The sequence below is a fragment of the Nicotiana tomentosiformis genome, chromosome 12, assembly GCF_000390325.3.
Source record: "Nicotiana tomentosiformis chromosome 12, ASM39032v3, whole genome shotgun sequence".
NCBI classification, from domain to species: Eukaryota; Viridiplantae; Streptophyta; class Magnoliopsida; order Solanales; family Solanaceae; genus Nicotiana; species Nicotiana tomentosiformis.
In genome coordinates this window covers 70,209,918-70,224,168 of record NC_090823.1, presented here as the reverse complement: position 1 = coordinate 70,224,168, position 14,251 = coordinate 70,209,918, and positions in this window count along the sequence as shown.

The window sequence follows — 14,251 nt, the reverse complement described above, 5'->3', positions numbered from 1 at the left end:
TCCCGCCGATATACTTGTTCCACCTCCAGCCATAGCTCCAAGTCCCGATATGTCTGATGGGGATCTTAGGGGAGCTATTCAGATGCTTACTCAGTTAGTAGCTTCTCAGGCTCAGAGGTCAAATGTTGCACCCACCTTATTTAGCTCGCAAGGGGATTCTTCCGGTTCCAGGGTATACAGGTTCCTTCAGTTAGACCCTCCAGTGTTCACTGGTACTGATCCCGAGGAAGACCCTCAGGATTTCATTGATGAGATACATAAGACCCTTTGAGTTATGCGTGCTACTGAGATGGAGGGAGTAGAGTTCGCCTCCTATCGTTTGAAAGGGGTGGCATATTCCTGGTTTGATATGTGGGAGGATTCCCCTGAGGAGGGGAGCCCTCCGGCGAGATGAAGTGAGTTCGCAGATGCCTTCATTTACCATTTCTTGCCTGCCGAGACTAAGGCAGCCCGTGTCGTGGAGTTTGAAACGCTTAAACAAGGTAGTAAGAATGTGTGGGAGTATCACATGGAGTTAGTACGCCTGTCAAAGTATGTTGTTCATATGATGCCGGCTATAGAGTCTAGGGTGCGTCGATTTGTGCAGGGCCTTAGTCCTTTGGTTATTAATGAGGCTGCCACAACAGCTCTAAATTATGACATGAACTATGGAAAGATGGTGGCATTTGCCCAAGCTACAGAGGCTCAAAAATTAAAGCTCAGGATGGAACGGGAAAGTAGTAGTAGGGCCCGATTAGCGGGCAACCTTGGGGATTCATTCTGAGGTGGGAGATCAGCTTTTCGGGGAGGATCATCAGGGTCGTCCCAGTCTTATGCTCAGTCTTCAGCTAGTGCCCCGCCATCAGTGCACGGTCAGCAGCAGGGGAGTCGCATTAGGCCCGGTTAGGTCAGCAGGGGGTCCCACCATCATGGCCGATCAGGAGGGAGATTGAAGAACTAGCAGAAGGCCCCATGCCCTAAGTCTGGGAGGATACATTCGGGAGTCTGCTACTGGACATGCCAGTATGTTACGAATGCAGAATGAGAGGTCATATTAAGAGGGAGTGTTGTCACGGTGCTGTCGGGATACCATGGCCGATCTTATTGAACTAGGGATGACTGATTTTGATGTAATAGTGGGAATGGATTGGCTCTATTCATGTTTTGCCAAACTCGATTGCCGAACTAGAATTATGAGGCTTGAGTTTCCTAACGAGCCAGTTGTTGAGTGGGAGGGGAATAATTTTATGCCAAAAGGTAGATTGATTTCTTACCTTAAGGCCACACAGATTGTGAATGAATAATTTTATGCCGAATTACGGACACCACTGCGGAGGTGCCTACCCCTGAATCTGTACCAATTGTGAATGAATTCCCCGATGTTTTTATGGATGAGCTCCCTGAAATTCTTCCAGACAGGGAGATTGATTTTGGGGTTGATGTGATGCCGGGCACGCAGCCTATATCCTTTCCACCTTATAGAATGGCGCTGACAGAATTAAATGAGCTAAAGGAACAACTAAGGGATTTGCTAGAGAAAGGTTTCATACGACCGAGTATGTGGCCTTGGGGCGCACCGGTTCTCTTTGTCAGAAAGATAGATGGATCGCTGCGGATGTGTATTGATTATCGGCAACTCAACAAAGTCACAATCAAAAACAAATACCCATTGCCTAGAATAGATGATTTGTTTGATCAATTACAAGGTGCTAAGTTCTTCTCCAAAATTGATTTGCGGTCCGGGTACCATCAATTAAAGGTAAGGGAGCAGGATATTCCAAAAACAACTTTCAGAACCCGGTATGGGAACTTTGAATTTTTGGTAATGTATTTCGGGCTAACAAATGCCCCGGCAGCTTTCGTGGATCTTATGAATCGAGTCTTCAAGCCGTTTCTTGACTCATTTGTGATAGTATTCATTGATGACATCCTTGTATATTGACGAAGTCGAGAGGATCACGCCGACCACCTCAGGAAAGTTCTGCAGAATCTTCATCACCACCACTTGTAAGCAAATTTCTCGAAATGTGAATTTTGGCTTAAATCTGTTACATTCTTGGGTCATGTTGTCTCCGGAGAAAGAATTAAGGTTGATCCTCAAAAGATTGCGGCGGTGAAGGATAGGCCTAGACCTACTACTCCAATAGAGATTCTCAGTTTCTTGGGTTTGGCCGGTTATTATAGGAGGTTCGTGGAGGGGTTCTCCACTCTTGCCTCACCATTGACTAAGTTTACGTAGAAGGTGGTTAAGTTCCAGTGGTCCGATGCTTGTGAAAGGAGCATCCATGAATTTAAATCAAGATTGACTTCGGCGCCAGTATTGACCCTGCCAGAGGGTACCGAGGGGTTTGTGGTGTATTGTGATACTTCAAGGATCGGTCTTGGGTGTGTATTAATGCAACATGGTAAGGTTATAGCATATGCTTCAAGGCAACTTAAGAATCATGAAAAGAACTATCCAACTCATGACTTAGAGCTTACGACGGTGGTTTTTGCATTAAAAATTTGGCGTCATTATTTGTGTGGAGTCCATGTAGATGTATTCACGGACCTCAAGAGTGTTCAATACATTTTCAAGCAGAAGGAATTGAACGTAAGGCAGAGAAGGTGGCTTGAATTGCTCAAAGATTATGACATCGATATTTTGTATCATCCGGGGAAAGCTAATGTGGTGGCAGATGCTCTTAGTTGGAAATCTATAGGTAGTTTGGCTCACTTGGAGGCATGTCAAAGGCCCTTGGCCCGGAAGGTTCACTAGTTGGCCGATTTGGGAGTTCGTCTTGAGGACTCTAATAAAGGGGGATTGATTGTGCGAAATAGGGCGGAATCATTGCTTGTGGCGGGAGTCAAAGAGAAACAATATAATGATCCAGTGTTGGTGCAGCTGAAGGAAGGGATTTATAAACATAAGACTACGTCTTTTTCTCTTAGCATGGATGATGGTACATTACGGTACCAAGGGCGATTATGTGTTCCAAACGTACATGGTCTTTGGGAAAGAATCATGTAAGAAGCTCAAACTTCTAGATATTCTTTGCACCCATGTTCTATGAAAATGTATCATGATCTCAAGGAAGTTTACTGGTGGAATGACATGAAGAGGGGTGTGGCAAACTTTGTGGCAAAATGTTCAAACTGTCAACAGGTGAAGGCCGAGCATCAAAGGCCTGGTGGGTTAGCTCAAAGTATAGAAATTCCAACGTGAAAATGGGAAATGATAAATATGGATTTTGTGGTAGGGTTACCGCGCACTCCGCGTAAGTTTGACTCAATTTGGGTGATCGTGGATCGACTCACGAAATCAGCTCGCTTCTTACCAGTTAAATCCACCGACACTGCGGAACAGTATATTCAATTGAATATTAAGGAAATAGTCAGGATTCATGGCACTCCAGTTTCCATCATTTCCGATCGAGGGGCCCAATTCACAGCTAATTTCTGGAAGAAATTTCAGCAAGGTTTGGGTACGCAGGTAAATCTTAGCACGGCTGTCCATCCACAGACTAACGGGAAAGTAGAGCGGACTATTAAGACGCTTGAGGACATGTTGCGTGCGTGTGTTCTTGACTTCAAGGGTAGCTGGGATGATCATTTGCCGCTCAAAGAATTTGCTTATAACAACATCTTCCATGCCAATATTCAGATGGCATCATTTGAGGCCTTATATAGTAGAAGATATAGATCGTCGATTGGCTGGTTCGAGGATGGAGAAGCTGAACTAATAGAACTACCTTGTGCATCAGGCTATGGAAAAAGTTAAGATTATTAAAAAAACGGTTGAGAACTGCTCAGAGTCGTCAAAAATCCTATTTGAATGTTCGTCGCAGAGACTTGGAGTTCAAGGAAGATGATTGGGTGTTCTTGAAGGTATCTCCCATGAAGGGGATCATGCGGTTTGGAAAGAAAGGAAAATTAAGTCCGAGGTATGTCGGGCCGTATAGAATCATTCAAAGGATAGGTCAGTTGGCGTACAAGCTTGAGCTACCACCTGAGATGTCATTAGTGCACCCATTATTCCATGTGTTCATGTCGAAGAAGGTAGTTGGAGATCCGTCCGCTATTGTGCCAGTTGAGACCATCGAGGTTAGTGAGGAACTGTCATATGAAGAGATTCTTGTTGCTATCCTTGATAGACAGGTCCAGAAGTTGAGGAGCAAAGAAATTGCATCCGTAAAGGTATTATGGCGAAACTAGCAAGTTGAAGAAGCTACTTGGGAAGCCGAGAATGAAATGAAAGAGAAGTACCCTCATTTATTTGAATAGCCATGTAATAGCTCTATAAGGGGCTCCCCCCCCCCTAAAAGTTTGTATCACTTGTTCGGCTAATATAAAGACACTCCTTTCTAGCTATATGTCGCCCATGGGGCTTCGGTTGGTGTAATTTTGCATTCTGTTGTATCATTTAATTCTATATATGTTGCTAAGGTGTGTTTCGGGGGTTCTCTAGTAGGTGGATAGGCCTAAATACAAAGGAAACTTTGGCGAAATTTTCAGAAAATTTGGAAGTTAGGCAAATTAGGGGCTGATGGTATGTGGCATAAGTGAAACTATGTCAAGTGAACCTTGATCCTCATTCGAGGACGAATGATCCCAAGTGGGGGAGGATGTAAGGACCCGTAAAATTTTTAACAAAAAACTCGGTGTTTCGTGGTGTCAAGATAGAATCCTGCATTACTATAGTACCCTACGGACTTAGAGGAATATGTTTCGCAGAAGAAAGCGTTTCTGCGGCCCATTATGCGGCCGCATAATCACTCTGTGGACCGCATAATGGCCGCAGAGTGAAGCAGAAAGTTTGGCCAATCTGAGGTCAGTTTTGCGATCGATTATGCGACCGCATATCAATCACATAATCCCACTTGGGTTTTTGCGGAGGGAGTTATGCGGTGCATTATGCAACCGCAAAAAAAGTATGCCGACCGCATACTGGTCGCATACCAGGGCCGAATGTTCAGGCCCCTGAGGGCCATTTCTGCAGTCACTTTGCGGATCACATAACTGTTATGCGGTCACATATATGCGACCGCAGACCTGTGTCGGGGCACCCATTTTCTTAATTTAAAACCCGACCCCCATTTTGTTAAAACACCTCTTTACTCTATATTGAAGCTCATTTATGATATTTCTAGAGTGAGAGAGAGAGTTCTAGAGGGAGGGCCTAATTTTTCATCAAATTGATCTTCACCCATCACTCAAAGCCTTGGAAATATTCAAGTAAAGAACCAAAATTCTTTACCCTAAAAGGTAAGGCTTTATCACCCCAGCTCTTAATATCAAACATAGCTATAATGGGGAACTAGGGTGATAATTCATGGGTATGAGGGTGGTTTATCTTGCATGCACGTGTGATAAAGAGTGTGGGGAAGAAAAGTGAGCTAGAACCATGAACGTTTTCCTAATTCTGGGTTCAATTTATATATTGCTAAAATAGATTTAGGTTGCTAAGGGTTCCGGATAAATGTAGAGTCTAAAGAAGCGCAATTGAGGTATGCATGGCTAATTCTCTTTTTCGTAGAATCGAACTCCTGGTGTCCGAATAATTGGTGTAAGTTCCAACTTGATCATATTAGAATTGTTTGCCTTAGTGTGTTGGATTGACCAATTTATGTTCCCTAATTGTTTTAGATGGTTACCATCTCATCATGCTATTTAAGAACATAATTGTGATTTTCCAAGCCACTTCCCTTTATATGCGCAATGCCTTATGTGATGGCACTTACCGACATGAATTTTGATGTTATTTGAATGAATAAAAACGAAAAGACTTGAATTGTAAAATGTTCCCAAGTGCAAATAACTACTTAATAAATGAGGCTGTTTGTGACATGTAACGAAAGATGGGAAAGAAATTTGAATTGAGTGAACAATTGAAAGAGGTTATGTCTCAAGTGAGATGGCTTAGCCGATCGGTCCGAGATCGGACGCCATGCTCTACACATGGTAGAATTCGTAATGGAATTATTGATTTACATTGTGGATATGGATATGTCTTACTTGAGATGGCTTAGCCGGTCGGGCCAAGACCGGACTCCGTGTAAAGACACGGTGGCATTGTGAGTTGTGGCTTTGACACTAAAGATTATTAATCTAAAAAGATGGAAAGATTGAATTAGAAACTATGCGATCCTTACTTTGTGTATCTTTGTATTTCTATGAAGTACTTATTGATTATTATGACTGCCTTCTCTTTGTTTCACTGTTAATTCTACCAAGATTGGTGTTTGCCTTACATACTAGTACTATTCTACAGTACTAATGTCCCTTTTGCCGGCGGCGCTACATCTTTGAATAGATGTCGGTGGTTCCATCACAGATAGTGCCGATGGCAGATATTGGTGCTCTCTTTCTCTCCTCACAGCAGTCTTGGTGAGCCCCATTCCACCCAAGGGTCATATAGTCCTTCTTTTGTATATGTTTTCATATTTTGAGGTATAGTTGGGGGCTTGTTGCCAGCATTGTAATGTGCTCTTTTGTATCCTTAGAGGCTCCGTAGACGTTTATGTGGGTCATGTATGTATGTTGGGGTGGTCGTTGGATCGAGTTGTATTTTGGAAACTCAACTATGGCATAATGTATATAAGGAAAAATGAACTAGCAACATTTATATATTTATATAACTGATCTCTCCCTTGTTTTACAAATGGTGATGCGATCCCTTTTTGGATTATGAATGAGTCGGGTAGGAAAGGTTTAATAGTCTTGCTCGACCGGGTTCACTCGGTTGAGCGCCGGTCGCGCTCCCCGGGGTTGGGGCGTGACAGTATACATACCATATCTACGGAGCCTCTAATGGGTACAAAAGAGTACTAGGATAGTGTCGGCAACAAGGCCCTGGCTATACCTCAAAACACAATACATGAGAAACAAAAGATACATTACCCCGATATGAAGTGGGGCTCACCAAGTCAGCTGAGAGAAAGATGAACTGCTATCACTAATCGATGCCGCCTGCTATAGAAACACCTGTATCTATTTAAAGATGCAGCGCCCCCGGCAAAAGGGACGTGAGTACATGTGTGATAGTACTCGTATGTAAGGTAGACAGAAAAACATATGGAAATACGGTAACTCAAATAAGAGGCAAATAAATTACGTCAAGAAACTACGAAATGACCCATAGCATCACATGTCAAGTCTTATTATACATACATCATTCTGAACTTATTTTAGGATCAAACGTGCCCTATGAACTATTCGTGGGATACAAAATATAATGTAAAAGTACCAACATGTACAAACAAGGGCATTGGAAGTGGCACCTATTGTTCGTGTTGCCTATGCGTCTCACCAGACCGTCCATAGGGTTCACATATTATGTTATACACCTATGCGTTTCACAGACCGTCCATAGGGTTTCATTCATATTACATACCTATGTGTTTCATAGACCGTCCATAGGGATTCATTCATATTATACAACTATGTGTTTCATAAACCGTCCATAGGGATTCATTCAAATTATACACCTATGCATTTCATAGACTGTCCATAGTGATTCATTTATATTATACACCTATGCATTTCATAGACCGTCCATAGGGATTCATTCATTTTAAACACCTATGCGTTTCATATACCGTCCATAGCGATTCATTCATATTATTAACCTATGCATTTCATAGACCATCCATAGGATTCACATATTATCCCATCATGCACATGACCATATTTACACTCAAGAGATATTATTAACATTATCGTTAAGGTCGCACGTTCCCATATCATTGGAATACCTCATGTTCATACTCATCATGGAGAAACACAGTTTATTACATTAACACATGTGTGGAAAATCACTAAGTAGATTTCAATGGTGCATGGACCCAATTTCTTTTGTTAAGGTTCATCATCATTTAGCATAGAGCGTCTCTTTTCCACCTCATTATATACCTCCTTGTCATATTAAGGTCACTATCTAAGTTCATGATTCTCGGTGACTTAACATCAAAGTCATTTACATTCATTAATTTAGAAGCATGCAAACTATACTTGAAGCCCTTGGAACATACAGTGCCTCATGATTCGAATTTCGGCAAGTGGCTATAGTTTATATTCGTACTATCACTTACTTCTACTTGCCATGGGTGATCATAGGATATTTAGGACATATTCACCATAACGCAATCTCATTCTTGGCACGATGACCGTACTTCATATCTCATACTCCCTTCTTTCACTTTCAAATATCATCACGGGTCATCAACAATAAAACCTTTCAAATTAAGACTTTAACTACGTATGTGATCAAATAGGAGTCTTAAGCACACAAGGATTTCTTACACAATTTGGCATAACAACTTTCATTTGCACTTGACTTGAAGTCACAACATTTTATTACATACGCATAATTTGAACACGCTCCCGAAGAATAACATAATATGATAAAAATATCCGGAACACATTTTGAACATATTCATATATATTTCTTTCGACACCAAGCTTATTCGGAATAGTCAATTTATAATGAACAACTCGGGACTTACAAGATCATCGTGGGATTCAATTCTAAGAGAAAATTTAGCCAACATACATCGCTTTGAGATTTCGTTAATTCACTACATTGTTTCGGAAATCATAGCAACTTGGATCTATTTAGAGATATAGCAAAATTGAACACAAATTACGAATGAGTTCATGGTTCAAGCTTATTTGAGCATTTTATCAAACATTAGGTGGGTATTATTATTTCAAAGTCCTCGTATGGTGGATTCCTTCATTCCTCTGCCCAAAGTCTATCCAATTTAGCTCAACATTCTTCCCCCAACCCTTGATAGTACATGCGTGCATAATGGACAACTCCCACACCCAATAATTGCTTTTCTCATTACCTATTTGTCACGCCCCAAAACCGTGGAGCGTGACCGGCGCTCAACCGAGTGAACACGACCGAGCAAGCCTGTTAGATTTTTTCTACCCAAACTCATTCATGAATAAAGAGAATATATGTTTTCCTTAATTAAAAAATAAAGTGGTCGTGGCTGCAGTTACCAATTTCTTACCATAAGTTTCACCATTTTAAAAGTCTCAAATGGATAAGTAATACAACCATAACATAGAATAGTTTGTCTTTCCCAGTACCAATACACAACCCACACTATGTCTACGGAGCCTCTAAAGAAAAAGAAAAGTACAATGATAATGCCGGCAACAAGGCCCCGACTATACCTCAACCATAATACATAAAGAACAAAAGGTACATGACCCCGGGATGAAGTGGGGCTCACCAGGTCAGCGGGGAAGAAGGTATACTGCTATCACTGATCAATGTCTCCTACTGTGGAACAACCTGCATCCATTTAAAGATGCAGCGCCCCCGGCAAAAGGGACGTTAGTACTGTCGAATAGTACTAGTATGAAAACTAAAAACCAATTTAAGAATTTAGGAATACAAGATAATTATGATGAACCAGTGTGGCAATAGAATAATATATATATAACTACCTCAACCATAGCAAGCTTATTAAAAGCTAACAATAACATTTATAGGATTTAAGATGAGGTCCTCTATAACCATCTTCACACAAAGCGGCCCTGCCGCCTAACCCGATGTATGCAGGTGGAGGTGTACGTACAATACCACAACTCTAATCAAGCAGCCCTGCCACCTCACCCCAATGTATGCGGGTGGAAATGCATCAACGATACCAATACTAACACAAAGAGGCTTTGCTGGTACACCCCAATGTATGCGGGTGGTGGTGCCACAACAATACCAAAACCATACACAAAGCGGTCGTACCGCCTCACCCCAATGTAAGAGGGTGGAGGTGTAGTCCCACAATATCATAATCCCTACACAAAGCGGTCATGCCGCCTCACACCAATGTATGCGGGTGGAGGTGTATCATAATCCCAATCTATACACAATATATGCAGGTGGAGGTGTGTCACAATCACAATCTCTATACCATAATCCCCACACAAAGTGGTCATGCCGCCTCACCCCAATGTATACGGGTGGCGGTGTATCACAATCGCAATCTCTACACAGCTTGGCATAATAACTTTCACATAAATCACGATTAAAAATGATAACATGTGGATACGTAATCCATAGTTTGGGACACATCCTCAATTTATAATGCAATATGATAAGAGCATTTGAAATATGAATTGAACATATATTTGCATCATAAAACTTATCGAAATACTCGATTTATAATCAACACCTCGGTACTTACAAGGATAATGAGGATTTCAATTCTTAAAGAAGAGTTTAGCCAATATACCTCACTTGAGCTTCCTTACACTCTAAATATTCCGAAGTTCTTAGCAACTTCAATCTATTTTAGAAATATAAAAAAATTAAACCAAAATTAGGAAGATGATCATGTTTCTAGCTCATTTGAGCATTTTATCAAACACAAGGTGTGCCTAAGGTTTCAAGGTCCTTTTTATGGAGGATTCCATCATCCCACAACCCAATCTTTACCATGCTTAGTTCAACAATTTTCCTACACCCCTTAATATCACATGCATGTAAAATAATCAACTCTCATGCCCAAACATTATCTTACTAATTACCCATGTTCAGATGATTTCGAAATTAGGGTTTAGGGTATAGAATCCTACCTCTAGGATGAAGACCTAGTGAGCTTGCCTTCTTAATCTTCCAAAATTTGAGCAAGAATTGAAGAACAAATATTGGAGAACACCTTCTCACTCAAGGGCACCCTCTCTCCCTCTAAAATGTCAGATAATAGCTCAAAAATGACCCAAAGTGTGTATTTAACGAAATAGGGTTTGGTTTTAAAAAGCCAAAAATGAAGCTCAGGAACAGGTTCTGCGGTCTCATATGCGACCGCATAATGGTTATGCAGACCGTATATCGATCGCATAATTGTTTACAAAATAGCCAAAAGAACTGCATGTGTATGCGGTCACTATGCGGTCCGCATAACTGTTATGCGGTCGCATAGTTGACCGCATAGCTACTTCTAGAATAGCCCTCTCTTGCTCACTTATGCGGCCATTATGCGGCCCGCAGAGTGATTATGCGGTCGCATAATGGACAACATAAACGTACTTTTTCGGCAAAAAAATTTCCTTTACTTTCCTATAATCCTCAAACACGTAAGCCTAGTCCGGTACCATGAAATATTATTTTCTTTTCAAATTTTACCAGCCTTACACTTAAGTACTTTGAAATTTTCCGGGGTGTTACACTATTCCCAAATAAAAATTCGAAATTAAAGGTTAGGGCTAGAATCTTACCTCTTTGTTGAAGACCTTGTGAGCTTTCTTGTTGTATTTTAAGGCTTGATCAAGATTTTGGATGAACGATTAGCTTAGGGATTTCACATCTCACTCTAGGGCACTTCCTCTCTCTAAATATATCAGATATTCATTTCAAAAATGGTTCATTACATCTAATTAACGAGATAGGGTCGATTTATAAAAATTAGAAAATGAAGCCCCGATGCAGATCTGCGGTCGCATATGGGGTCCGAAAAATGGACCGCATAATGGATCTCCGGAACTAGGAACTTCTACTTTACTCTGCGACTAGTTTGCGGTCCGCAGACCAATTTTGCTGTCCCATAATGCGCCGCATAACTTCCCCCCAAATTTGTTTTTGTTGGATATGTGATTGATTGTGCGGCCCGCGAAAGGATTATGCCGCCGCATAATGGACCACATAATGGCCCAAAAATTTGTCCAAGTTTCTGCTTCATTCTACAGCAGATCTATGGTCCGCAGATCAATTCTGCAACCGCAGAATAGACCGCAAAAATACCTTGCACTTCCAAAAATTTTCTTCAACTCCCGAACACACTGTTCAACCCAAAAAGTTCGTACCCGATCATAAGTCTACCTCGGCACCACGAAACCCCGGGTTTTAGGTTAAAATTTACGGGGCCTTATATCTTCCGTTCTTTATGTTTTGTAATTCTTGTGTTGATTTACTTGTCGTACGCCCGTGTTATCGTTGTACTCAATGTTGTTGAACCGAGGGCTATGTGTTCTTGTGGTATTGGAATTATTTTGAGGAAATATTGTTGCATATGGGCACATGTGGTACGAGTTGTTATATTGTATTATTATGTTTTTGGTACACGTGATATTGTTGAGAGGATTGTCAGGGTGTTCGCACGGGAGTTGTTCGTGCTATTGTTATTATTGATACTTGTGTTTGTACATGTGGCAAGGCAAGGCGGGAATATTATTATACGCGTGTGGGGAGATAAGGCGGGTATTTGCTATATTGTTGTGCACGTGGCGAGACAGGGGGGCTATGTCGGGGATGATTTTCGATGGGCTTGGGGCATTGTTGTGTATAATATTTGTGTAGTGTTGTGCCTACCTTGTGTGAGTCATGCATTTTGCGGTTTGTTGTGTTGTTTCCTATGTGTCATTCGTTGTCTCTGATCTTACTTGTTGACTCGAGTCATGATAGAACAATTGCAAAAGCATACACCGTAATTAGTCACTTATATCAGCCTATGAAGACAAACTTTCATGTTTATTGATCATTTACATGTATTCTCGTGTACTTGCTTTCTGTGTGAGATATTGCTACTGTTGGCACGTGAGTTGTCTCTACGATTATGAGATATTGTTGTTTCTAGCACGTGAGTTGTCCATGCGTATATGAGATATTGTCACTCCCTTAGCACGTGAGTTGTCCGTGCAGCACATGAGTTGTCCATGGAGCACGTCAGTTGTCCGTGCAGCACGTGATTTGTCCATGCAGTTATGATTTTTACTGTGGGCACATGATGCCAACTGATGAGGGTTTGTGATTTGGGACCCCTGATTTGTCATTATGTGGTGTGGTACCTCAGGGAAGTTTTGGGATAAATCTTGTGTGAAAGCGGTTGTTTATTGGATTCTTATCTATTTTTCCCTTACTTGGTTTCACCTGACTTTAACTATGTTCAGCTCACTCTATGATGTTATTACGTGTTTGTTCCTTGTTGCTAATCGTTGCTTTTAGTTTTCTATTGGAAATATTGCTTTGTTAGTTTTTACCATGATTAGTTTTTTATTTATATTGTTCCCTGTTAGTTTCACATTCGTACTTGTACAGGTTATTATGTGTAGTAGGTGTCTTGACTGTCCCTCATCACTACTCCACCGAGGTTAGTCTTGATACTTACTGGGGTACCACCGTGGTGTACTTATGCTACGCTTGCTACACATTTTTGTGCTGATCATTAGATACTTGGGAGTGCGTTGATCATTAGATAGCGGATCATGTATTGCTGTGAAGACTTCATGTTACACATGTTGTTGCGTTCGCAAGCCTCAGAGTCACCTTCTAAAACTTATTTGTACTCTTTATTTTCTATTCTGGAGCATTGTACTTAGAGATTTTCTATCCAACTCAATAGAGTTTTGACTTGTACTACCGGTTTTGGTATATTGCATATCATGTTGGGATTGTCGGCTTTATGTAGAAATATCTGGTTCGTGTTTAATAGTTGTTTGGTTAAAATCTATTATTAATTCATTAAGTGTTAGGCTTACCTAGTCTTAGAGACTAGGTTCCATCACGACTACTAAGGAGCAATTTTGGGTCGTGACATTTACTTTGAAACTCATGTGTTTTGGTGTCCGATTCATTGTTCTAGATGTTATTTTTAGACTTGTGTGGGTGTTTGGTTTGGAGCCCCAAGGGCTCGGATGATTTTCGGACGTGTTTCTGAAGGATTGGACTTCTAATAAGGTTTTCTAGTGTGCTGTCGCAATTGCGAGTACTGACGGCCAATTTTACGCTCCCTTTTAAAATTAATTTATTTATACTTAATAATTTGCAATGAATGTTTTGAAAATATTTTTAATCAATAATAACTATTTTTCCAAAATTAACTAAGTATTAGTAGTTTTGAAATAAAAAATTTAATGTGTCTTTTATGTAATTACAAATATACCATTCTTAATATTTTAAGATTATTAAAATAACTTTTAAATATATCACATAGGCTTTATAAATAATTTAATGAATTATTCCTTAATTTCTAATCAATTAGATTACTATGTTAATAATTCGAAATAAGTGTCGTAATATAAAAGACAAGGTATTTTACAAATAATTAATTGCAATAATTATTAGTATATTTGATAATTATAATTTACTGCATTGAAAATAATTAAGTTCATTAAAACTAATTTCAAAAGGGTTAAAAGGTTAAAAGCCTATAATTGTAATTCATTAATTAAATACAAAGTGGCCACCATTTAAATTAATTTCGGCCCAAATTGTCAGGCCCAAAGCCAAATGTGACCCAAGTTATATCCAAATCATCGACGGTCCACATTTATTCCTATT